Here is a 27995-nt window from a genome sequence, read left to right as displayed (position 1 = left end):
AGGGAAGGGAAGGGAAGGGAAGGGAAGGGAAGGGAAGGGAAGGGAAGGGAAGGGAAGGGAAGGGGGAGGAGAGGGTGCTGCACCAATGCAGGAGAGGTTTGGGCCCTACGGGTCCACTTGGTCTAGTATTAACATAAAGAGTGAAGTCCGGTGCTAAAACAATTAACTGCTGCAGGTGAAGCCACAAGTTTGTTTCCCTCTGCCAGTGGAACAATGTCCTTTCAGTTTTATGATGTTGGGCAGCACACAAAAAACTGTCCCATGCAACATGCCGTTTATTATCAGGTCCCCTGATTTCAGACGAACTGTGAAACAAAATTGTTATTTCCAGTTTCTAGAAGTACTCGTGCTGCACTTGGCCATTAATTCTGTAATTATTTGCACCTTCTCGTGGAAACTGAAGCAATGACCTTAACTCTAATTAAGTTTAATTAGCTATCTAATTTGTTTCATCACTTTTGTTTAAAGCCCAAGGTGTAGGGGAATTTGATGAGGGAGAGATATTCAACTTTATGTAGGATGGAAAGTAAGTAGCAGCAATAATTAATGCGGATGTTCTCTGGACAAACTTAAATTGGATTCATGTTAAGTTGGGCAAGTGAAACTCAGATGAAAGGGGCTGACCTAAAATGTTAACTCTGATTTTTGTCTGAGAGTGATGGCCTGACTGACCTGTTATGTTTTACCAGCATTTTCTGCTCTCGTTTTGTGGAAGAAGGTCCTTGTATCTTGTTGTGACAGAAGGACGAGGGCCATTGCTCTGAAATGCTGTTCCTCTCTTCAAATGTCATGCTCAGCTTCTGACTATATCCAGCAATTTATGATTTTTACACAAAGAGGTCATGAGTTTTTTTTTGGTCAAGTCTAAGAGCATCAAGAGTTCAAGAGTGTTTATTTGTCATATGCACTCAATGTGAACCGGGGTAATTACATTCTTACTTGCTGCAGCTTTAGAACCATAGAAACATAGAAAATAGGTGCAGGAGTAGGCCATACGGCCCTATGAGCCAGCACCATCACCCCAATATGATCATGGCTGATCATCCAAAATCAGTACCCCATTCCTGTTTTCTCCCCACATCCCTTGATTCCGTTAGCCCTCAGAGTTATATCTAACTCCATCCAATGAATTGGCCTCCACTGCCCTCTGTGGCAGAGAATTCCACACATTCACAACTCTCTGCTTGAAAAAGGTTTTCCTCATCTCAGTCCTAAATGGCTTACCCCTTATACTTACACTGTGACCCCTGGTTCTGGACCCCCCAATATCAGGAGCATTTTTCCTGCATCGAGCCTGTCCAATCCCTTATTAATTTTATATATTTCTATAAGATCCCCTCTCATCCTTCTAAATTCCAATGAATATAAGCCCAATCGACCCATTCTTTCATAGTTTCTTTACAGGAACATTAGATGCAAAAACAACAACAATTAATATACAGTAAATTATTAGTTATTCTAAGTAAACCTGACCATGATAGTGTAAACCTACAGAAGGTGGCAGTGCAAAGTCCATAGTGGTTCAGTGATGAGGTAGGTTTGCGCAGGATGGTTCAAGAATCTATTCTTCATGAATTCTTAATGATAGCAGAGTCAGGGGTTATGGGGAGAGGGCACGAACGGGGTATTGATTGTGGATGATCAGCCGTGATCACATTGAATGGCGGTGCTGGCTCAAAGGGCCGAATGGCCTACTCCTGCACCTATTGTCTATTGACTATAATTGATGGAAAGAAACTGCTCTTGATCCTAAAATTAACAGGTCCCAGGTTTCTGCACCTTCTTCTCAATGGAAGCAGCCCTAAGAGCCCATGGCTAGCATGTTGTAGGTCTTCAATATTGGATTTCTTCTTGAGGAACACTTTCTGTAGATCCCTTTAATGGTGAGGACTTCAGTACCTGTGATGGACAAGCTGCAACGTCCACCACTTTCTGCAGCCTCCTTCATTCCCGAGCTTTGTAATTACCAAACCAGGCCATGCAGTTAGTATGTTCTCCAACAGAACTTGTAGATGTTTGATAGAACATTACCCTCAGTAATGACTCAAGCCCACTTCAACTCGCCTACTGTCATAACCGCATCAGTATTCAGTGACATGCTGAATCTCCTAAAGCTGCTGGGGAGGTGGAGGTGTTGGCTTGCTTTCTTCAGATGTCACTAATGTGCTCAGCCCAGGACAGTTCATCGGAGAAGTACATGCTCAGGAACTTGAACCTGTTAACGCTTCCACTGCTGTCCCACCAATGAAGCCAGGTGCATGGTCACTCAGCTTTCCCTTCCTGACGTCAATAATCAGCCCCTTGGTCTTGCTAGTGCATCGAGCAAGATTATTTTTCTTTCACCACTCAACCAGATTATCAATGAGAATGCCAAGTGATCCAGTTACAAAGAGAGAAGCAGAGATCCAGCTCTCTGAGTTAAACAATGCGTTCGGAATTGATGTTGATGTTGAATGCCGAGCCACAGTCGACATACGTGTACCTATTGTTCAAGCGAATAGTGGAGAGCCAACACAATCACATTTGCTGTGGATCTGTTGTGGAGGTATGTGAACTGAAGTGAATCCAGGTCATGTTTGAGGCAGGAGTTGATTGCCTCTCAAAGAACTTCATCACCACCGACATGAGTACCACCATTTCAATATCCATTGAGGTATGTCACTTTGCTCTTCTCAGACATTGATATTATGGATGTTTTTTTAAAGCAGGTAAATCAGTCTGAAGAAAGGTCCAGACTCGAAACGTCATCTATCCATGTTTTCCAGAGATGCTTCCTGATCCGTTGAGGGTCCTGCACTTCACAAATACTCCAGCCAGTTGGTTCACACAAGTTTTGAGAATGTGGCTAGGTACACCATCAGAGCCCGATGCTTTCTGAGAGTTCACTCTCTTGAAGGATCTTCTGATGTCGGCCTCGGAGACTGAGATCACAGGGTTGTCAGGAGCTGTGGTGGCTTGTGAAGGCACACCATGATTTGTCTTTTGAAGAGAGTATGGAAGATATTGAGCTGATCTGGGAGTGATGCATTACTGTCACCTGAGCTGTCACTAGGATCAAAACGTAAGGAAAGGACTGTCATGATGTTTGACAGTGGTTTGAAGTTAGGAAAGTGGTGGCAGCGTCTGGGATGGCTGCTGAATTACAATAGTGGAAAGACTCCTGGAGTGTATGATCATTGTTAAATTACTGCCAGGGTGTCAAGTGTTGGGAGTTTATACACCAGAATAACAGAAGCAGAATGTAGAGGAAGTGGCGGAAGGAGTGGGGCAACAACAAGGCAATAAGTGAAATGCTGAGCATTTCTTTTTCTAGAGTCAAGATTTGCTTGAGGGCCAAAAATATAACCTGACATGTTTTAGTATGAATCCAAATAAGGACTAGTTTATAAAGATGGATAAAGCCATTTAAGAGAGGAAATTTGCCTGAGACTATCAGTGCAAGGAATCCCTCCCTTGATATTATTGATACAAAGTACTGGAGTAACTCAGCGGGTCAGGCCACATAGAGAACATGGATAGGTGACATTTAGGATCAGGACCCTTCTGACTGATTGTCAGGAGGGAGTGAAGAAAGTTGAAAGAAAGGAGGGGGTGGACAAAGCCTGGTAAGTGATACAGGTGGGGGATGGGGATTTGATAGACAGATGGTTGGATAAAGGCTAGGGATATAAAGACTTTAAACCTCATCTATCCATGTTCTCCAGAGATGCTGCCTGACCCGATGAGTAATTCCAACATATTCCAGCTTTTTGTAAACTAGCATATGCAGTTCATTGTTTCTACATTCTTTGATATTATTGATGCTTGATCATCAAAGCCTAGTTCTTAACTTGAAGAACTATGAGGCAGGTAAACCTCCACAGTACACTGAAACTGCATAAAACATAGTCACATTTTTCTTGGTGAAATGCTTTGCGAATACGATCAATAGCACCAGTTAAAGTCAAGTCAAGTCAAGTCAAGTCAATTTTATTTGTATAGCACATTTAAAAACAACCCACGTTGACCAAAGTGCTGTACATTTGATTAGGTTCCAATAGAAAAAAAAATGAAAACATACAGTAGTACGCAAACAGTTCACAGCGCCTCCTCAATGAGCCTCAAACGCTAGGGAGTAGAAATATGTTTTGAGCCTGGACTTAAAGGAGTCGATGGAGGGGGCAGTTCTGATCGGGAGAGGGATGCTGTTCCACAGTCTAGGAGCTGCAACCGCAAAAGCGCGGTCACCCCTGAGTTTAAGCCTAGACCGCGGGATAGTGAATAGCCCCAAGTCGGCCGATCTGAGGGACCTGGAGTTAGAGAGGGGGGTTAGAAGATTTTTGATGTAGGGGGGGGGAGTGTCCATTTAGGGCTTTATACGTGAATAGGAGGAGCTTGAAGTTGATTCTGTACCGTACAGGGAGCCAGTGGAGAGAGGCCAGAATCGGGGTGATGTGGTCCCTTTTACGGGTACCCGTCAGGAGTCTCGCTGCGGCGTTTTGGACCAGTTGCAGGCGGGACAGGGAAGATTGGCTGATCCCAGTGTATAGGGAGTTGCAGTAGTCTAGGCAGGAGGAAATGAAAGCGTGAATTATTTTTTCTGTGTCGTCGAATTTGAGGAAAGGTTTGATTTTAGCTATGGTTCGAAGTTGGAAGAAGCTGGCTTTTACCACAGCGTTGACTTGCTTATCAAATTTTAATGCAGAGTCAAATATCATGCCGAGGTTTTTGACATGCGGTTTGACTAGGCAGGATAGGCTTCCAAGACTGCCTGTTATCAATTTGATGGAGTCGGGGGGGGCCGAATAGGATGACCTCAGACTTGCTCTCATTTAATTGGAGGAAGTTCTGTGCCATCCAACATTTTATGTCCTCAAGGCAGTGTGAGAGGCTGTTTAAATTTGACTGGTTGTTGGGTTTCAGGGGGAGGTAAAGCTGAGTGTCATCGGCATAGCAGTGGAAAGAAATGCCGTGCCTTTGAATGATTTGGCCAAGGGGGAGCATGTATAGAGAGAAGAGAATGGGGCCTAGGATGGAGCCTTGTGGAACTCCGCAGGAGAGGCTAGCTGGAGCAGAGGAATAACTGCCTATGTTGATGGCGAAACTCCTATCTTTGAGGTACGAAGCGAACCAGCTCAGGGCAGTGCCATCAATGCCAACCGCGTACCGGAGACGGTCAATAAGGATGGTGTGGTCCACTGTATCGAATGCTGCGCTGAGGTCGAGAAGGAGCAGGATTGCACAGTCGCCGGTGTCGATGGCGAGAAGCAGGTCGTTGTGTACCTTCAACAAGGCAGACTCTGTGCTGTGGTGGGCTCTGAAACCTGACTGGAAACTTTCCAGGATGGTGTTTTGGTGCAGGTAGGGCACTAATTGGTTAAGGATTGCCTTTTCAAGGACTTTTGACAGGAATGGCAGTTTGGAAATGGGTCTGTAGTTGCTAGGCAAGGTGGGGTCTAGGTTAGGTTTTTTCAGTAGGGGCTGGACCACCGCGTGCTTGAAACTGGTTGGAACAGTGCCAGTGGCCAGAGAACTGTTGATAATAGAGAGGATGCTGGGACCAGCTATTGCAATGACATCCTTCAGAAGGGCAGTGGGGGCAGGATCAAGGGGGCAGGTTGCAGGTTTCATAGTGGAGACAAGCTTTGCAAGGGAGGATAGAGTGACGGGTTGGAAGCAGTCCAATTTAGATGAACAGACTAGTGCGACAGCTAGGTCACGGGTGGGAGGGGAAATGTTCATTCTAATATTCTCAACTTTGTTGGTGAAAAATTTAGCGAATTCTTCGCACTTAGCAGGGGACCCAACTAAGCTGGTACTGGGGGCGGGACATATGACAGAGGTAATTGTTCTAAATAGGACCTTGGAGTTATGAGAGTTTTTCGAAATAAGGTCGGAGAAGTATTGTGCTCTAGCAGACTTTACTGCTTCCTGGTATTTGAGAAGATTGTTTCTCAGAATTTCGAATGAAATTTGAAGCTTGTCACATTTCCATCTCCTTTCTGATTTTCTGCACTCCCTTCTTAGGGCTTTGGTGGTGTCATTGAGCCACGGCCGACCTTTGGGCTTAGGCTTTTTCATTTTAAGGGGTCATTTCAGTTAAAGAGGTGTGTGATCCAGTGGGAAGGAACAGAAAACAAATTCATTGCTGCTGAAATTTTTTAAGGTTACGTCTTTATAAATAGTTGTATGCTTTGAATTAACTATCCTATTGGGGGCATTTGGTGATGATGAATTGGAGAAATTAGGGATGGAAATGTCCTATTTCATTTTTTTATAGCAGGGATAAGCCAAGCTTTGATAACTGAAGAAGTATCAGGGTTGCATAACGATTATGAAGAGGGTGGGTATGATTCGAGGCGATTTTACTGATGTTCCTGATTTTAATGAGAACTAGCCGTGCGTGGACACCCGTTGGGCCCAAATTCTCCAGCGGGCCTGGCAACCCCCGTTGGGTCCAAACCTCTCCTGTGGTCACGGCAACCCTCCGTGCAAACCTCTCCTGCGGGCCAGGCAACCCCCGTCATGCCCAAACCTCTCCTGCGGGCCTGGCAAACCCCATTGGGTCCAAACCTCTCCTGCGGGCCCGGTAGCCCTCCCCCAACTGATGACCCGTGGACCTGTTGCCGGCTGAGGAGTCTCCCCCGGGGCCGGGGGCAGGTGAGGGGGGAGAGGAAAGGGGAGAGGGAGCCATTCACCCCGGCCCCGGCGACCAGCAGCAGGAGAGTTCTCCTCACCCTCCCCTCATTGGCCGCCTCACCTGTAACTCGGGTGGGTCCCGCCCCCTCCGAGCGGCAACCCTCCTCTCCCAACTGCACATGTGCGGATCCGGTGGCCATCTTACATAAGTATTAGATCAATGGGCCCCAACTGTGCAGGCGCAGACCCATTTGTTCTGCACACGCGCGGTTCCAGCAGCCATCTTACATGTATTAGATCAACAGGCTCTAACTGCGCAGGCGCAGACGCATTGGGTTCTCATTGTGACGTCGAACACACGGACCCATTGGCTTCCATTGTGACATCGAACACGGCTGACGGGCAGGGTAAGTGGAAAAGGGATTTATTAAAGTTTAAAAGGTGATTTTTAAAGTTTAAAAAGTGAAGAACGTTTAAAATATAATAACCATTTGAACAGCAGGCCAATGGTGAGTAAGGTGGGCCTAAAATTGTTGCGCTATCGTGTACCGTTTTGGCTGTATATTGGGTACGCGCAAACAAATATATGAATATACGAATATACAAGATGAGACTTTTAGTCTCATAGACTTTTATAGACTTTAGATTTTTATAGATATACACTTACCTGAGAAATACAATGTGCACAGAATTACTCCCAGATAATACTCCCTACCAGGAGCTCTAAATAGCATGAATTATGTCTCTCCAGTTTACCCTTTCATTAGACCTCTTTGCAATCTTTACCAACTGCTTCGTAATTTATTTCCAATTGCACTTGGGTAATAACACTTGGTATGACTTAAAATTCCTTAATTAAAAGCACATTTTCATCACTATTCCAAGAATGCTCTTTGGGTCATTTCCATCCCTAGTTAAAAGGGATTTATCATTCAGCAAGCCATCTTTACCGTTGTTTGCCTTAAATGGTATCACAACTCGAGGCTCCAAATACCTTCATTTTAACGCCATAACAATTGATTGGAAGTTGATGCACATGGAGGGAAGAGCAGTCTGGAAAAGTTACTTGGCAAAGGTTGCAGCATATCATGAAGAAAATCTATTTTGAAGATTCAAAGTGAACCAAATCTTCAAATGCAGACGTTCATAATATTTTGTCACTAATGACTAACATGGCAGTCTTTCCACCGTGCACAGTTTGTAATAATGTTAACATTCAGGATTTATTTTTCCCCTCACTGCAAGTGTGAAATATTTCGGAATGAGTTTAATCTTTCTTGCCAGGGCTAATTTAAAGATCCTTCAAAAATTAGAGCTTGGGGATATAATTTACTGCTTTAGATCAAACAAACGCTATATAAAACAGATTACTATTAATCTTCTTATACAGCTGAGTAAATTCCATATTCATGAAACCAAATTTCTTAAACATAATATAGCTGTTTTTTTTTGTCATAGACAAATTTTATGCAAGCTATCAAGAAGATTAAAGCATTGTATGCATTAAAAAGAACTTTAACATTATAATATTTCTCGTAACTCTTACAGAGATTTCTGAGGTGTGTGTAACTGTTAATGGCCAGGGAAACTGCAGTTCTGATGCAATATCATGTGGTTATATCTTATAACATTGCAGTAAAAGGGTTGGTCCAAGTCAGCATGGATTTAAGAAGGGGAATTCCTGCTTGACTAATCTTCTGGAAATTTTTGAGAACGTGACAAGCAAAATGGACGAAGGAGAGCCAGTGGATGTAATGTCTCTAGACTTTCATAAAGCCCTTGATAAGGTCCCACACAGGAGATTAGTGGGCAAAATTAGAGCACATGGTATTGGGGGTAGGGTATTGACATGGAAAGAGAATTGGTTGGCAGACAGGAAATAAAGAGGAGGAATAAATGGGTCCCTTTCAGAATGGCAGGCAGTGGCGAGTGGAGTGCAGCTCAGTGCTGGGGCTGCAACTTTTTACTATATATATTAATGATTTAGATGATGGAATTAAAAATAATACTAGCAAATTTGCAGATGGCACAAAGCTGGGTGGCAGTGTGAACTGTGAAGAGGACGCTAAGAGGTTGCAGGGTGACTTGAACAGGTTGAGTGAGTGGGTAGATGCATGGCAGATGCAGTATAATGTAGATAAATGTGAGGTTATCCACTTTGTCAGCAAGAATAAGGAGGCAGATTATTATCTCAATGGTGTCAGATTAGGAAAAAAGGAAGTGCAACGAAACTTGGGTGTCCTTCTTCACTAGTCATTGAAAGTAAACATGCAGGTACAGCGGGCAGTGAAGAAAGTTAATGACATGTTGGCCTTCATAACGAGAGGATTTGAGTATAGGATTAAAGAGGTCCTTCTGCAGTGGAACAGGGCCCTGGCGAGACCACATCTGGAGTATTGTGTACAGTTTTGGTCTCCTAATTTGAGGAAGGACATCCTTGCTATTGAGGCAGTGCAACGTAGGATCACAAGGTTAATCCCTGGGATGGCGGGACTGTCATATGAGGAAAGATTGGAAAGACTGGGCTTGTATTCACTGGAATTTAGAAAGGGGATCTTATAGAAACGTATAAAATTATAAAAGGACCAGACAAGCTAGGTGCAGGAAAAATGCTCCCAATGTTGGGGGAGTCCAGAACCAAGGAACACAGTCTAAGAATAAAGGGGAGGCCTTTTAAAACTGAGATGAGAAAAAACTTTTTCACCCAGAGAGTGGTGAATTTGTGGAATTCTCTGTCACAGAAGGCAGTGGAGGCCAATTCACTGGATGAATTTAAAAGAGAGTTAGATGGAGTTCTAAGGGCTAATGGAATCAAGGGATATGGGGAGAAGGCAGGCACAGGTTACTGATCAGCCATGGTCACAATGAATGGCGGTGCTGGCTCTAAGGGCCAAATGGCCTCCTCCTGCACCTTTTTTCTATGTTTAACTTTGTTAAAGACTGATTGTTATTAATAAAGAAACTATTCCTGAGTATGGTCGTTTGCAGCTTCAAGCTTCTGTATCTTTTGCCTAACAGGAGTGGTGAGTAGGAGTGACCAGGGTGGGACCAGCCTTTGATTATGTTGGCTGCTCTTCCAAAGCATCGTGAAGTGTAGTTAGATTAGTGAGTCTGGTCTGTGTGATGGATTGAGCGACATCGACAACTCTGCAATTTCTCGTGGTCTTGCACAGAATTGCGGCCAAACCAGGCTGTGATGGGAACCGGCAGTATGCTTTCCATGGTGCATCTGTAGAAGTTTGTGAGAGTCATTGCAGACATGCCAAATTTTCCCAGTCTCCTAAGGAAGTAAAAACGTTGGCGTGCCTTCTTGGCTGCCACTTCAATGTGGGTGGTTCACGACCAGGTTTTAGGATTTCAATTCCAGTGGCCTTGATATCTTTAGTTCAGATAGGGCCTGGTTCACCTCAGCTTGGTCAGCAGTGGTGGCAAGGTAGGTCTGATTGGCTGCTGTGGGATGGAGCCCAGTGCTGGTTCAGCTTGTTAGAGTAGCCTAAGGTTTCCTTGCAAATGGCAATCACCACAGCTTCAGGGAGAGCCACGGACTGTGACTGCTATGCACTTATACGTTGAGAATTGTCAGGGGTATAGAGATGGATGTTTTTTACAGCGTGGAAGAAACCAAATTTAAAAAACAGCTGTCAATGAATTGTCGGGGAGTTTGTGAGGAGCCAGATTCTTGGGATCTTTAAACGAATCTCAGAGATTATGGCGAGAAGGCAGGAGAATGGGGTTTGGAAGGAAAGATAGAACAACCATGATTCAATGTCAAGTCAAGTCAAGTTTATTTGTCACATACACATACACGATGTGCAGTGAAATGAAAGTGGCAATGCCTGCGGATTGTGCACAAAAAAGAATTACAGTTACAAGCATATAAATAAAGTTAATAAGTTACTATAGTGTAGACAAAAATTTAGTCTCTGGAGTTATAAAAGTTGACAGTCCTGATGGCCTGTGGGAAGAAACTCCGTCTCATCCTCTCCGTTTTCACAGCGTGACAGCGGAGGCGTTTGGCTGACCGTAGCATCTGGAACAGTCCGTTACTGGGGTGGCAGGGGTCCCTCATAATCTTGCTTGCTCTGGACCTGCACCTCCTGATGTATAAGTCCTGCAGGGGGACGAGTGTAGTTCCCATGGTGCGTTCTGCCGAACGCACTACTCTCTGCAGGGCCATCCTGTCCTGGGCAGAGCTGTTCCCAAACCAGACTGTAATGTTGCCGGACAGGATGCTCTCTACAGCCCCAGAGTAGAAGCAATGAAGGATCCTCAGAGACACTCTGAATTTCCTCAGCTGCCTAAGGTGGTAAAGGCGCTGCTTTGCCTTACCCACCAGTGCGGCAATGTGTGATGCCCATGTCAGATCCTCTGTGATGTGGACTCCCAAGTATTTAAAACTGCTCACCCTATCCACTTATCTCCAGTGGCGTGACCCATTTATCTCCAGTGGCGTGTACGTCCTTGGATGTTTAGCCCTTCTAAAGTCCACAATCAGCTCCTTCGTTTTAGTGATATTAAAGAGGAGGCTATTGTCCTGACACCAGAGTGCCAGATCAACCACCTCCTCCCGGTAGGCCTTCTCATCGTTGTTGGAGATCCGGCCCACCACCACAGTGTCATCATCAAACTTGATGATGGAGTTTGAGCTAAACCTGGCCCCACAGTCATGTGTGTACAGGGAGTACAGTAGGGGGCTAAGGACGCAACCCTGGGGGGATCCTATATAACCATATAACCATATAACAACTACAGCACGGAAACAGGCCCGTTCGGCCCTACCAGTCCACGCCGACCACTCTCCCTGACCTAGTCTCATCTACCTGCTCTCAGACCATAACCCTCCAATCCCCTCTTATCCATATACCTATCCAATTTACTCTTAAATAATAAAATCGAGCCTGCCTCCACCACTTCCACCGGAAGCCCATTCCATACAGCCACCACCCTCTGAGTAAAGAAGTTACCCCTCATGTTACCCCTAAACTTTTGCCCCTCAATTCTGAAGCTATGTCCCCTTGTTGGAATCTTCCCCACTCTCAAAGGGAAAAGCCTACCCACGTCAACTCTGTCCATCCCTCTTAAAATTTTTAAAAACCTCTATCAAGTCCCCCCTTAGCCTTCTACGCTCCAAAGAATAAAGACCCAACCTGTTCAACCTCTCTCTGTAGCTTAAGTGCTGAAACCCAGGCAACATTCTAGTAAATCTCCTCTGTACCCTCTCCATTTTGTCGACATCCTTCCTATAATTTGGCGACCAGAACTGCACACCATACTCCAGATTCGGCCTCACCAATGCCCTGTACAATTTCAACATTACATCCCAACTTCTATACTCGATGCTCTGATTTATAAAGGCAAGCATACCAAACGCCTTCTTCACCACCCTATCCACAAGAGATTCCACCTTCAGGGAACAATGCACAGTTATTCCCAGATCCCTCTGTTCCACAACATTCCTCAATTCCCTACCATTTACCCTGTACGTCCTATTTTGATTTGTCCTACCAAAATGCAGCACCTCACACTTATCAGCATTAAACTCCATCTGCCATCTTTCAGCCCACCCTTCCAAAAGGCCCAAGTCTCTCTGTAGACTTTGAAACTCTACTTCATTATTAACTACACCACCTATCTTAGTATCATCTGCATATTTACTAATCCAATTTGCCACACCATCATCCAGATCATTAATGTAAATGACAAACAACAGTGGACCCAACACAGATCCTTGGGGTACTCCACTAGACACTGGCCTCCAACCTGACATACAATTGTCAACCATTACCCTCTGGTATCTCCCATTCAGCCATTGTTGAATCCATCTTGCAACCTCACTATTAATACCCAACGATTTAACCTTCTTAATCAACCTTCCATGTGGAACCTTGTCAAATGCCTTACTGAAGTCCATATGGACAACATCCACAGCCTTGCCCTTATCAATTTCCCTGGTAACCTCTTCAAAAAATTCAAGAAGATTAGTCAAGCATGACCTTCCAGGCACAAATCCATGTTGACTGTTTCTAATCAGGCCTTGTTTATCCAAATAATTATATATATTGTCCCTAAGTATGTTCAGGGTGAGGGAGCTAGATGTGTGTTGATGGGCCGAATGGTCTAATTCTACTCCTATTCCTTATGACCTTGTGAACATGGACCACCATGCCGCAATGCTTTTGTTGACGATGTTTTGGGGCCAGGTTGTGTGATGTGTGAGTTCAGTGGATTGTTACCGCCTTGAAACTGCGGCACCTCTTGTAAGACTGTTGTTGCAGTCCTGGTGAACACTGACTGCGAACAACAGATGTTTGTGTTCACTTGTCGCTTGAGTGAATAAAAGAGCTCGAGATGAACCCACTGTGCACGACATCTATCACCGTGTTTCAGGGTCTGGGTCATTATAGCTGACTCTAATGTTTGAGCATCTATATTTAATGGTCACTTCTTTCTGTGCAGGATGAGAAGGGTGAGAGCAGGCAGGTCTGCCACGCTGAGTGGTACACAGGTCAGCAAGATCCAAAGAAAAACCAGCTGAGACCCACTACTAACTGGAAGGAACTGACATGGAAATAAATGAATTCTGACTCCGTGCTGATATGGAGCTCGATGAGGTGTGACCGACTGATGATTGGTACAGGATCCATTATGGCAGGCACCTGACTTATTGATGGAGAAGCTTAAAAAAATGGATGCTATATACAAAAGCAATCCCTCTCTATTTTTTGGGGGGCTGGATAGGATCTGTGTGTACATTGATTTTTATATATTTTTCAATAAAAAGAGATATTCTTTGAAGAATTTCATCAGAGAAGGTTTGTGTGGCTGAAAGAACCTAAAGTGGTTGAACCTAGATGGTCTAATATTGAAAGAACTTCAATTCTTGCTGAAATATAGATTTTACAGCAGAAATTGAAAGGCTGGGTTCTTCAGCATTATCAGGCAATGTTAATTTGTATGAAATTATTTTAATTTTTTTTCCAATTTTAAGCACAGTGGCGCAGCGGTAGAGTTGCTGTCTTACAATGCCTGAGGCTCCAGTTCGATCGTAACTACGGCAGGTGTCTGTACAGAGTTTGTACGTTCTCCCTGTGACTGCGTGGGCTTTCTCCGGGTGCTCCGGTTTCCTCCCACACCCCAAAGACGTGCAGGTTTGTAAGTTAATTTGGCTTTGGTAAAATTGTAAAATTGTCGCTAGTGTGTAGAATAGTATTAGGGTAAGTGGTAATCGCTGGTCGGTGCAGCCCCAGTGGGCCGAAGCACCTGTATCTACGCTGTATCTCTAAAGTCGAAATGCAGTTTTGATTATGTAATATTAGTCTTTCAATAAGATTCCGCAATTTGCTTCTATTCCCGACTTTGAAAAGAACAGAAAAAAAATAAATCCTGATGAATGTATCTTTCTTGTTCCATTCAGAACACGCCATTAAGCTGGAAAGGGTGCAGAGAAGATTTTTGGGGGTGTTGCCAGGATTCACGAGCCTGTGTTCTAGGGAGAGGTTGCAAAATCTCCTCAAGGTCTGCCTACTTTGGAGTTCTCTTCTTCTTCTGCTGCAAGCCCCCCCTCGTTGTTCCCCCTCTGTGATTCCTGCTCCTCGCCAGCTCTACGGCAGTCTGAAGAAAGGTCCCGATCGGAAACGTAGTGAGATGATTTTTTAGGAGCAGGGAGGTCCTACTGTGGTTGTACAGGGCTTTGGTGAGACCACACCTGGAGTATTGTTTGCAGTTTTGGTCTCCTAATTTGAGGAAGGACATTCTTGCTATTGCGGGAGTGCAGCGTAGGTTCACCAGGTTAATTCCCGGAATGGCGGGACTGACTAATGATGAAATAATGGGACGACTGGGCTTGTGTTCACTGGAACTTAGAAGGATGAGAGGGGATCTTATAGAAACATATAAAATTCTTAAGGGATTGTACAGGCTGGATGCAGGAAAGTTGTCCCCATGTCGGGGGAGTCCAGAACCAGGTGTCATGGTTTAAGAATATGGGGTAGGCCATTTAGGACTGAGATGAGGACAAACTTTTTCACCCAGAGAGTTGTAAATCTGTGGAATTCTCAGAAGGCAGTGGAGGCCAATTCACTGAATCAAGGGATATGGGAAAAAAAGTAGGAACGGGGTACTGATTTTGGATGATCAGCCATGATCATATTTAATGGTGGTGCTGGCTTGAAAGGCCGAAAGGTCTACTCCTGCACCTATTTTATATGTTTCTATGTCACCCATCCTTTTTCCCCTGATCTGCTGAGTTGCTCCAGCACATTGGTTCTATCTGCAAGGGGAACTCAGTTTGAGCAGCAATTGTGGGGGGAAGGGAGGGGGGGGGAGGAGGGGGATAAAATAAATGCCATCATTTCGGGTTGAAACTCAGCATCCGGTGTCTGATTTTGACCCGTAATGTTGACAGTTCCTTACCTCCTACAGATGTTGCTTGAACTTTTATGTTCTGCCAGCAAATTGTATCTTGTCTCCTGGAAGAGGAAGGTGAGTCACTAATAATTGCATTGAGATCTCATGAGCCTAATGGGTTTCAAATTGTCTGTTTGGTTAGACACCCAGGTAGAGGGAAAGGAGATGAAACATGAGATATGAATTGTTGTCTATAGCTATTCTGTGGGCACAGAGAGAGAGTTAGCACCTCTGAATAGGTGTTACAACTCAAGGAATGAATTCTCTCACACCTCTACTTCCTGTCACAACATGACTTGGTGTAGGGAACCTAAGCCAGACACAACATGCTGGAGTAATTCAGCGGCTCAGGCTGCATCTCTGGAGAAAAGCAATAGGTGACGTATTGGGTCGAGACCCTTCTTCATACTGAGGGTCAGGGGAAAGGGGAACGAGAGAGATAGATGGTACTTAGGGCAATTGAATGGAAGATATGCAGAAAGCAAAGATGATCAATGAAATGCAGAGCCCTCAATGGTTGACTGCGGTAGTGAGTCTGGGTTAAAACGTGGTCATAGAGCCAGAGAGCAGGAGGAATCATCTTCGGGGATCAGTAGTGTGAGGAAATTACTTCAAAGTGGTTGCAGGAATACTTCTTTGCCTTGGTGTCATGGAAAGGTCATTGCAACATGAACTGAGAGGAGAAAAAAAAACAAAGGAAAAAGTTAGTAACAAACAATTTGAAAAGATTTTCACAGGAAAGACTAATGATCCGAAATTGTTCAAATCCATATGTCCCTCATCAATAAGCAATTGGCACAGCTCCTCATTTTATCATTCTCTGATTAAGCAGCATATTCTCCCCAGACATGCTCATGGTAGATAAAAAGTAGCAAAGATGTTGCAGCTATTATTGAAATATTAGACCATTAAATGTATACAGAGATGCAAGGCATCTGGAAATTATGAGAATTATGGATTTAAAAAAGTAATTTAGACAATTAATTCCCTTCAAGTGGGAACACTGTATCCTAGAGAGACTTAAATCCTGAATATGCATAAAACCATGAAAAGATAAACCTTCCTTAAATATCATGCCAAAAACAGAGCAATAAATTATAATGGCATTGCAAGTCATTTGCACATCAAGTAAATAGACTGATGTTTGCAAATTGCAACGATAATTTGCATCAACTGAATGAAAACGAAGAATAACGGTCCTAAAAAAACCCTCTTTACAGCTATTGGCATAGCTCATTCAACTTTGAAATTAGTGGCTGGCTATGGCCAAAGATAGAGATCCAGAACATGTGGTATTTGTCATCGATATGATACACGTTTCTAAAGTAATTATACCAGTGGTGGAGTCTCAGGTCATTGTGAGGGTTTGGAGCAAGGGGCTGCCTTACAAGCATTCCTTGGATAGGATTTGTGAAAAAGATTCTAACCTGAGATGATATGATTGAGCTGTTTCCAAAACGAGCTGATGATACCCTATATCCATCCTTTCAAGAGGATGCAAAGAAAGGATTGGATATGAAAGCATTTCCTTGTTAATTTACATGTTTTTGAATGTGCGTAGGGTTAGTCTTGGGAAACTGACATAAAATGGGCCCAGGCTTAGGAAAAAGTGTTTTCTCAGTCGGCAAAGGGGGGGGATTGATGCATTTTCTTATTCTCCAACCTATACCCAATCGATATTCCAAGTTAGGCACAAAATGCTGGAGCAACTCAGCGAGACAGGCAGCTTCTCTGGAGAGAAGGAAGGGGTGAGGTTTTGGATTGAGACCCTTCTTCAGACTCAAGGCTCTGAAGAAGGGTCTCGACCTGAAATGTCACCCATTCCTTCTCTCCAGAGATGCTGCCTGTCTCGCTGAGTAGCTCCAGCCTTTTGTGTCTAACTTCAGTTTAAACCAGCATCTGCAGTTCCTTCCTACACAATATTTGAAGTTTGCCTCTCTTAGTCTCCCTCATCTCCACATTGGAATGTTTCCAGATCAAGGATGAGGTCCTCGCCTTTAATACCTCATTCTCACCATTGTGAAAGAATCACTTGTTAGGATTCGTGAGTAATCCCCTCCTGATACACATCTCTATGTGACATAGAGAGAGGATATTTGATTTAGCAAGCCTATGCTGGCTCATAGAGCAATCCTAAACTGAAATCCAAACCAATTTTTCCCTGTAGCCTTTCATGTGTGGACAACTTCCCCCAGATTCTTGTGGGGGGCATGGTAACACAGCGATAGAGTTGCTGCCTTACCAGCACAAGAGGCCCCGGTTCGATCCTAATTACTGGTGCTGTCTGTACGGATTTTGTACATTCTCCCCGTGACTGCATGAGCTTTCTCTGGATGCTCCGGTTTCCTCTCACATTCCATGGACTTACAAGTTTGTGGGCTAATTGGCTTTGGTAAAAATTGTAAATTGCCCCTAGTGTGTAGAATAGTGCCAGTGTGTGGGTGATCACTGGTTGGCGCAGACACGGTGGAACGGGGGCTTGTTTCCACGCTGTTTCTTTATTACTAAAGAAACTAAACTAAAACTAAATTCTACCACACTATATACTGGGAAGCAATTTACAGTTGCCTATTAAACTACCAACTTGCATAACTTTGGGGATTGAGGGGAAATTGGAGTACCAAGAAGAAATCCAGGTGTTTACAGAGAATGTGCAAACTTCACATACAGCAGACAGGATCACAGGCCCGGAATTGGGCCAGGAATGTTGGTGCTCTGAGAGAGCAGTTCTACTCGCTGTGTCACTGTGCCACCCACCATTGGTGGCCAAGTATGCCAGCCAAGTTTCAGGCAGAGTTCCTCAGACAACGCGCACAGCATGGAGTAGAAACGCTTGGCGGTTCCCATCACAGCTTTAGACCTACTGTCCAAAATATCAAGTTTAATTGATGTTGCATAGAATAAATAATGAAGTGGTTCACTATGTGGTTAAAATATGCATTTCCTTGTGAGACCCCTTCAGAGTCTTTCCCCGAAACATCACCCATTCGTTCGCTCCAGGGATGCTGCCTGTCCTACAGAGTTACTCCAGGTTTTTGTGTCTAACTTAGGTTTAAACCAGCATCTGCAGTTCCTTCCTACACAATACCTCATTGGAGACCCTCAGACTATCATTAATAGGACTTAACTTTGCACTAAACGTTATTCCCTTTATCATGTATTTGCATACTGTGGATTATAATCATGCTGAATTGTAATCACGTATGGTCTATCTGCTGACTGGTTAGCACGCAACAAAAGCTCTTCATTGTTCCTCGGTACTGTGACAATAAACTGAACTAAATACCAACATCAAATAATAGCAAAACAACATTTTAATTTTAAGAGTTAACTCACAGAATAATTTCATAAACTGTTGATGGTAATTTCTATTTAACACATGGTACCCAAATTCCCCTTGGACTTTGTGCAGTACAAGCATTATTTTATACCTGTGATTTAAGTGGTTTCTAAACAAACAGGTATTTAGAAATGTTTGCAAAGCAATTAAAAAGAAATAAATGAAATATCACATTTACATAAGTATTCAGACCCTTTGCTGTGACACTCAAAATTGAGCTGATGTTCATCCTGTTTCCATTGATTATCTTTGAGATGTTTCTACAACTTGATTGGAGTCCACCAGTGGTAAATTAAATTGATTGGACATGATTTGGAAAGGCACACACCTGTCTATATAAGGTCCCACAGTTGACAGTGCATGTCAGAGCAAAAACCAAGCCATGAAGACAAAGGAATTGTCCGTAGACCTCTGAGACAGGATTGTGTCGAGACACAGATCTGGGGAAGGGTATAAAACAATTTTTGCAGCATTGCAGGTCCCGAAGAGCACAGTGGCCTCCCTCATTCTTCAATGGAAGAACTTTGGAACCACCAGGACTCTTCATAGAGCTGGCTGCCCAGCCAAACTGAGCAATCGGGGGAGAAAGGCCTTGGTCAGGGAGGTGACCAAGAATCCGATGGTCACTCTGACAGAGCTCCAGAGTTCCTCTGTGAAGATGGGAGAACCTTCCAGAAGGACAACTATATCCGCAGCACTCCACCAATCAGGCCTTTATGGTAGAGTGGCCAGACGGAAGCCACTCCTCAGTAAAAGGCACATGACAGCCTGCTTGGAGTTTGCCAAAAGGGACCTAAAGGACTCTCAGACCATGAGAAACAAGATTCTCTGGTCTGATGAAACCAAGATTGAACTCTTTGGCCTGAATGCCAAGCGGCACCACTCATCACCTGGCCAATACCATACGTACGGTGAAGCATGGTGGTGGCAGCATCATGCTGTAGGGATGTTTTTCAGCGGCAGGAACTGGGAGACTAGTCAGGATCAAGGGAAAGATGAACAGAGCAAAGTACAGAGAGATCTTTGATGAAAACCTGTTCCAGAGTGTTCTGGACCTCAGACTGGGGTGAAGGTTCACCTTCCAACAGGACAATGACCCTAAGCACATAGCCAAGACAATACAAGAGTGGCTTCGTGACAAGTCTGTGATGTCCTTGGGTGTCCCAGCCAGAGCCCAGATTTGAACCCGATTGAACATCTCTGGAGGGACCTGAAAATAACTGTGCATCAACGCTCCCCATCTAACCTGACAGAGCTTGAGAGGATCTGCAGCGAAGAATGGGAGAAATTACCCAAATACAGGTGTGCCAAGCTTGTAGCGTCATACCCAAGAGGACTTAAGGCTGTAGTCGCTGCCAAAGGTGCCTCAACAAAGTACTGAGTAAAGGGTCTGAATACTTATGTAAATGTGATATTTCAGTTATTTCTTTTTAATTACCTTGCAAAAATTTCTAAACACCTGTTTTCATTTTTTAATTATGGGGTATTGTGTGTAGATTGATGATTAAAAAAATGAATTTAATCCATTTTAAAATAAGGCTGTAACGTAGCAAAATGTGGAAAAAGTGAAGTGGTCTGAATACTTTCTGAATGCACTGTAGAATCTGAAGTCCCCGAGATTAAAGCCTTTATAGCCCTGAAAGACACGGATGAGTAGAACGCAGCCCTTGTTTGATCTATCTTTTTTTTGTAGTCTCATATTCAGCTAATAAAGAGCTTATCAGCTTCCCTTGTTGAGCACTTGCTGATTGTTAGCATTTTAATATTGCGATCAGAATATTTCTTTGATTTCTCGAAAACCCTACTGTAAACCAAATTGTTTTAGAATATATAAACAAATCTCTTCTGGTGTCTCTCTTTGCTGTTGTTTTATGATTGCTTTGTTTGGGTAATGTGTTCCATATTTGGCTCAGCTTCCTATGTGTCTCCCTTTAATCATTTCTTTCCCTCTTGGTTTATTGATCTTTTGTCTAAGCCTACGATTTTATTTATCCTTTCTCTCTGCCTTGCATTCATAATTACTGTACGGCAGGGTTCCTCGTCTCTACTAAGAAATGCACATCTTGGGAATCTTTGATCTTGTTAACAACATTTCTTGCGGCTGGAGTGCCAGCTAATGATCTTACTAATAGCTTGCAAGTTTAAAACTCATGCCTCTGCATTTTAAAATCAAATTTGACCATGTTTCAAACCCGTCTTGCCTCTACCTTCCATCTTAACCATATTGTGTGCCTTGAAGTCACTTTCTTGTCACACAATATTATTTTACTGCTCCCTTTTCTAAGCAATGCATTGTTATCTTTACTTTTTAAATTAATTTCAGTACGCTTCAACTTAGAATTACGAGAACGATCAGTTGACCGAATGGAGCCAGAACAACCACCTTGCTCTCAACTTCCTTAGAGTATTGAGGAGATTCAGTATGTGAATACTCTCTTGAATTTGTACAGGTGTACAGCAGAGGGCATATTGATGTGTCATGGCCTGGTTCAGCAAATTGAATGTCCAGAAATGAAGACAATTGGAAAAAATGGAGAACACTGCCCAGTCAATTACGGGTACTGATCTCCCCACCATCGAATGGATCCACAGGAGTCATTGCCTCAAAGGCAGCTAGCATCGTCAGAGACCCACAACATGCTCTCATTTCACTCCTGCTATTGGGAAGAAGGTTATAGGAGCTTGAAAACTGTAACATCCCGGTTCAGGAGCAGCCTCTTCCCAACAACCATCAGGCTTATTAAACACCACAACCTCCGACTAAGCTCAGAACTACATAGACTTTGGAGCATTGTTTTTGTCTTTGACCTATTATTGTTTGGTTTTTACATTCTGACCGCATTGTTGTTTATTGCGATGTTTACAGCGTACAATGTTTTATATAACCGTATCTGTTGTGCTACTGCAAGTAAGAGTTTCATTGTTCCGTTTCAGGACATATGACAATAAAACACTTTGAAAATTAATACTTAATAATTAACGTTACATCTAATATCTTAACATTAGCAAAACAACTAACAAAAGTTATATTCCAATACTGGTTTGCTAAAACCAGACCTTGGTTGGAAGAAAATAACTTGCATTGTTATCCTGTATTGATCGCAGTTTAAACTTATAAGCAGGATGGCTGAAGCCAAATCAGAGAAGATCACCTTTAAATATATTGATGGAACTCCAATAATGTCATGAAAGCCTGCTCCCCTATTTTAAGTAGAGGTCTGAGCAAGGGAGCAGAATTGACTTCCCCATAAGGGCAAATCTTCCAAGATCAATTTTACAGGCATATAAGAAAATAACTGCAGATGCTGGTACAAATCGATTTATTCACAAAATGCTGGAGTAACTCAGCAGGTCAGGCAGCATCTCGGGAGAGAAGGAATGGGTGACATTTCGGGTCGAGACCCTTCTTCAGACTGATGTCGGGGGTGGGACAAAGGAAGGATATAGGTGGAGACAGGAAGATAGAGGGTGATCTGGGAAGGAGGAGGGGAAGGGAGGGACAGAGGAGCTATCTGAAGTTGGAGAAGTCGACGTTCATACCACCGGGCCGCAAACTGCCCAGGCGAAATATGAGGTGCTGCTCCTCCAATTTCCGGCGGGCCTCACTATGGCACTGGAGGAGGCCCATGACAGAGAGGTCAGACTGGGAATGGGAGGGGGAGTTAAAGTGCTGGGCCACCGGGAGATCAGTTGCGTTAATGCGGACCGAGCGCAGGTGTTCAGCGAAGCGATCGCCGAGCCTGCGCTTGGTTTCGCCGATATAGATAAGTTGACATCTAGAGCAGCGGATGCAATAGATGAGGTTGGAGGAGGTGCAGGTGAACCTCTGTCTCACCTGGAAAGAATGTTTGGGCCACAGGCAGGTCTGTCTACCATAAATAAAATCTGAAAACATTGGAAACAGCCAGGGATCATCTGTGGAATGAGAAACAGACTTAACATTTCCAGTTGAAACCATTCTGGTGAGGAATCCCTGGCCTGAAATGTTATCCCATTTTTGCATCCATTCCCTACACACGAGGGACAATTTACAGAGCCAATTAACCGACAAACCTGCATGCCTTTGGGATGTGGAAGGAAACCGAAGCACTTGGAAGAAATCCAAGCAGTCACAGGGAGAACGTGAAGCTCCACACACAGCACCTGAGGTCGGGGCGCCACAGTAGTGCAGCGGTAGAGTTGTTGCCTTATAGCGCCAGAGAACCTGGTTCGATCCTGAATGCGGGTGCTGTGTGCACAGAATTTGCATGTTCTCCCTGTGACTGCATGGGATTTCTCCGTGTGCTCCGGTTTCCTGCCATGCTCCAAAGACGTACAGGTTTGCAAGTTAATTAGCTTCTGTAAATTGTAAATGATACCTAATGTGTAGGATAATGCTAGTGTTGGGCCGATCGCTGGTCAGTGTGGAGTCAGAGGGCCGAAGAGCCTGTTTCCGTGCTGCATCTCTAAAGTCTAAAGTCAGGATCCAACTCAATTCTTTGGTACTATGAGGCTCCAGCACTATCAGCTGTGTCACTGTGCTATCAAAATCTTAACTTTGTCACTCTGCAGATGCTGCCTGTTCCGCTGAGTATTTTTCAGTCATAATTATTTTGCATTTCCAGCATCTGCGGGGATTTGTTTGATTTTCATTCACTGTTCATTATAAAAGCTTGAGGGCCAAGATGGAGAGGGAATGGTGAGATTTTTTTCTGGAGTACATTGCAGGGATATTTACTGTGAAAAGGGTTCGACATCACGCAGTGCTGCTAGGCTGAAACATCTTGCAGTGGCTCTTGTCTTCAGCTGAGTAACATCACTGATACTCAAGGCTATCAATATCTTTTTTTGTCCAGCTTTATTTATGCAGCAGTTAAAAGTCAGGAAAGTAAAGAAGAGAACACTTTCATGACATTTACACGAGGTCCAACCCTGAATACAATGCCGGTCATCTAAAGAGACGTTAAACCAACTTATTTTTTGCCTCATTGTCTCAAATCTATATTAGAGTCGTCGAGTCACACAACGTGGAAACAGGCCCTTTGGTCCAACTTGTCCACACCGGCCAACATGTCCCAGCCACAATAGTGCCACCTGCCCATATCCCTCTAAACCTGTCCTATTCATGTACCTGTCTAACGGTTTCTTAAATGTTGCTAAAGTCCCCGCCTCAACTACCTCCTCTGGCAGCTTGTTCCATACGCCCACCACCCTTTGTGTTGAAATTATCTTGTAGGAATAATGAAGGAAACAGATGCTCTAGCAGTTTCATTAACTTTCATTGACTTCTGACCCAATTTCCAAATGGTGAAGAACATATCAAAGTTGTCATGAAGACTGCTTGGGTTGATAAATCGATATGCTTTTTAAAAAAAAAAATCATTTCACTGCACATTTATGTGTATGTGACAAATAAATTGACTATTGACTATTGACTATTGACTATTGATGCTGCAATAAGAAAAGTTCAATATCAAAGATAATCAAGGATTAAAGAGACTAGTCGGAAGGAGTGGCTGGCTTTGGACGTAACTGACTGTGTTGACATTTTCCTGTTTTATCTTTGAGCCTGATATGATTCATAATTGTGGAGACAGAACTGTTACTTGCCGATGCTTTATTGATGATAGACACAAAAAGCTGGAGTAACTCAGCAGGACAGGCAGCATCTGTGGAGAGAAGGAATGGGTGACGTTTCGGGTCAAGACCCTTCTTCAGACTGCTTAGGGATAAGGGAGACGAGAGATATAGATGGCGATGTGGAGAGATAAAGAACAAAGAATGAAAGATATGCAAAAAAGTAATGATGATAAAGGAAACAGACCGTTCTAAGCTGTTTGTAGGGTGAAAACCCGAAGCTAGTGCGACTTGGGTGGGGGAAGGATAGAGAGAGAGGGAATGCCGGGGCTACCTGAAGTGAGAAAAATCAATATTCATACCATTGGGCTGTAAGCTGCCCAAGCGAAATTTAAGATGCTGTTCCTCCAATTTGAATTTAGCCTCACTCTGACAATAGAGGAGACCGAGGACAGAAAGGTCTATGTAGGAATGGGAAAGAGAATTAAAGTGTCCAGCAACCGGGAGATCAGGTAGGTTCAGGCAGGCTGAGCGAAGGTGTTCCACGAACCGATCAGCCAGTTCTGCGTTTGGTCTCTCCGATGTATAAGAGTGCACATCTTGAACAACGGACATAGTAGATGAGGTTGGAGGAGGTGCAAGCGAACCTCTGCCTAACCTGAATGGACTGTCGAGGTCCCTGGACAGAGTCGAAACAGAGGAGGAACTGTGACAGGTGCTGCATCTTCTTCGGTTGCAGGGGAAGGTACCTGGGGAGGGGGTGGTTTGGGTGGGAAGGGATGAGCTAATCAGGGAACGGAAGGCAGAAAGGGGTGGAGATGGGAAAATGTGGCTAGTGGTGGGATCTATCACTGACTGTGAAGGTTTTTCATACCGACGGCTGCAAGGATACATAGATACCAAGTCGTTTGAAGCACAGCTATCAGAAATGTAATATTACAACTACGCAAATCCACTGATCCAGTTAATGCTTCAACCCTGCAGGTGACTGTACACTGGAGATAAGATGATGAATTAGATTGGCTCAATGAAGGTCAGTGACAATAACTGAAGCACAACTACAGCGCAAAGCTGTTTGAATGTTCTGTTGACAATGCTATTGCATGGTGATGTGCTGATTCTAGTAGTGTCTGGAGCGATAAAGTAAAGCATCTCAAATCTAGTATTAAATCTGATGCATCCATCTTGAAAACACAGAAATATTTTTCCTTGTTTGATATGGTGGTGGAACTGGAATGGGATTTTTAACTCCTGTGCAAAAATCCATTTGTTTCGCTGATGTCTTTTAGGGAAGAAAATCTGTCACCCAATCCAGATCTGCTCTGTATATGATGGTACTTGTGAGCAATAACGTAAGTTGCTAAATTTCGGTCTAATATCCAGTAATGAGTAATCTAGTATCAGCAAGAACAAAGAGTTAGCATCAATAATAAAACAATGAAAATAACATCTACCTCAATAATTATTTTAAGGGAAAGAAATCTGCCATATTATATATACAGTGTATACAGGAAGGAACTGCAGACGGTGGTTTACACCAAAGATAGACACAAAAAGCTGGAGTAACTCAGCGGGTCAGGCAGCATCTCTGGGGAAAAGGAATAGGTGACGTTTCGGGTCGAGATCCTTCGTCGGAATGCATAATGATTCTTCAGAATCATTGTATATATGATTCCATATCCACTTACCTGCTTTCCAACAGAGGCTAACACGCCACCTGTATCAAGGGTATTCTGGAAATGCAAGAGTCGGTTATTCTGTTCACACACAGCACAAGCTTCTTTAAACAGCAGTGATAATCACCAGAATAATTTCAGTAATGTAGGTTGAGGGCCAGAATACTCGTTGTATCATTAAAATGTACTTGCGAAAAAAAAGGCAACGTTAGGACAATAGGATAAGGATTAGGCAGCTGGCACGTCAAGCCTACCTTGTCATAGCAGTCAAATAATTGTACAGCATGCAAACAGGCCTTTTGGCCCGTCAAATTAAATAAATATACTATAATCAATCACAAGGTACAGATGTAAAATAGAAAATACCACCTTTTTTTCATTTTTCATTTGACATTACATGCTTGTTTCATGCTTACAAAGGTAGCTTCTCTTGTTTTCATGATATCCTTTCCTTTTGGGGGAAAAAATAGCTCTATTTCTCCCACTTATCTACTTCAGTGCCCACCGAAAGGTTTGATCAATAGGACAAGAGAGTACGAATATATCGCAGCCAAATAAATTGTTCAACAATCACAGGGAGAAGAAAAGGACAAGATTAAGGGTGTTAATGACAAAAGTAGGGATAACCAAATCAAAACTGGAAAAAGGTTGCAGTGTCCATTAAGTAATAAATTATTTGATATCTAATGCAATCTAATAAGTCTAATTAAAAGAAAACAGGATTTGATTCCTAATTATTTTTTTTAAATCTGGAATGATGTTTATTAATAAGGCTTCACCTGATGCCACCTTCTGAAGTTATTTTCTTCCATTATTAAAAACCTGATGGATATGTTTACTAACTACTGTGACTGTTAGACAATAGACAATAGACAATAGGTGCAGGAGTAGGCCATTCAGCCCTTCGAGCCAGCACCGCCATTCAATGCGATCATGGCTGATCACTATCAATCAGTACCCCGTTCCTGCCTTCTCCCCATACCCCCTCACTCCGCTATCCTTAAGAGCTCTATCCAGCTCTCTCTTGAAAGCATCCAACGAACTGGCCTCCACTGCCTTCTGAGGCAGAGAATTCCACACCTTCACCACCCTCTGACTGAAAAAGTTCTTCCTCATCTCCGTTCTAAATGGCCTACCCCTTATTCTCAAACTGTGGCCCCTTGTTCTGGACTCCCCCAACATTGGGAACATGTTATCTGCCTCTAATGTGTCCAATCCCCTAATTATCTTATATGTTTCAATAAGATCCCCCCTCATCCTTCTAAATTCCAGTGTATACAAGCCCAATCGCTCCAGCCTTTCAACATACGACAGTCCCGCCATTCCGGGAATTAATCTAGTGAACCTACGCTGCACGCCATCCATAGCAAGAATATCCTTCCTCAAATTTGGAGACCAAAACTGCACACAGTACTCCAGGTGCGGTCTCACCAGGGCCCGGTACAACTGTAGAAGGACCTCTTTGCTCCTATACTCAACTCCTCTTGTTACGAAGGCCAACATTCCATTGGCTTTCTTCACTGCCTGCTGAACCTGCATGCTTCCTTTCATTGACTGATGCACTAGGACACCCAGATCTCGTTGAACGCCCCCTCCTCCTAACTTGACACCATTCAGATAATAATATGCCTTTCTATTCTTACTTCCAAAGTGAATAACCTCACACTTATCTACATTAAACTGCATCTGCCATGTATCCGCCCACTCACACAACCTGTCCAGGTCACCCTGCAGCCTTATTGCATCTTCCTCACAATTCACACTACCCCCCAACTTAGTATCATCTGCAAATTTGCTAATGGTACTTTTAATCCCTTCGTCTAAGTCATTAATGTATATCGTAAATAGCTGGGGTCCCAGCACCGAACCTTGCGGTACCCCACTGGTCACTGCCTGCCATTCCGAAAGGGACCCATTTATCCCCACTCTTTGCTTTCTGTCTGTTAACCAATTTTCTATCCATGTCAGTACCCTACCCCCAATACCATGTGCCCTAATTTTGCCCACTAATCTCCTATGTGGGACCTTGTCGAAGGCTTTCTGAAAGTCGAGGTACACCACATCCACTGACTCTCCCTTGTCAATTTTCCTAGTTACATCCTCAAAAAATTCCAGTAGATTTGTCAAGCATGATTTCCCCTTCGTAAATCCATGCTGACTCGGAATGATCCCGTTACTGCTATCCAAATGCTCAGCAATTTCGTCTTTTATAATTGACTCCAGCATTTTCCCCACCACTGATGTCAGACTAACTGGTCTATAATTACCCGTTTTCTCTCTCCCTCCTTTCTTAAAAAGTGGGATAACATTTGCTATTCTCCAATCCACAGGAACTGATCCTGAATCTATAGAACATTGAAAAATGATCTCCAATGCTTCCACTATTTCTAGAGCCACCT

General features: G+C 43.6%; 1 long non-coding RNA gene across 1 annotated transcript in view; it reads right to left on the bottom strand.

The window, feature by feature from the left end:
• Nucleotides 1-13424: 13424 nt before the first annotated feature.
• The window catches only part of LOC144596201 (uncharacterized), a 35377-nt gene continuing 20806 nt past the window's right edge, over nt 13425-27995 (bottom strand). Inside the window, exon 3 of the long non-coding RNA XR_013547576.1 lies at nt 13425-15697. This is a non-coding gene — a long non-coding RNA (uncharacterized LOC144596201). The remainder of the gene's footprint in view (nt 15698-27995) is intronic.

The sequence above is a fragment of the Rhinoraja longicauda genome, chromosome 8 (assembly GCF_053455715.1).
Source record: "Rhinoraja longicauda isolate Sanriku21f chromosome 8, sRhiLon1.1, whole genome shotgun sequence".
In the NCBI taxonomy this organism is placed as follows: domain Eukaryota; kingdom Metazoa; phylum Chordata; class Chondrichthyes; order Rajiformes; family Arhynchobatidae; genus Rhinoraja; species Rhinoraja longicauda.
The sequence above is the reverse complement of the archived record's forward strand: the minus strand, read 5'-3'. Positions and strand labels throughout refer to the sequence as shown.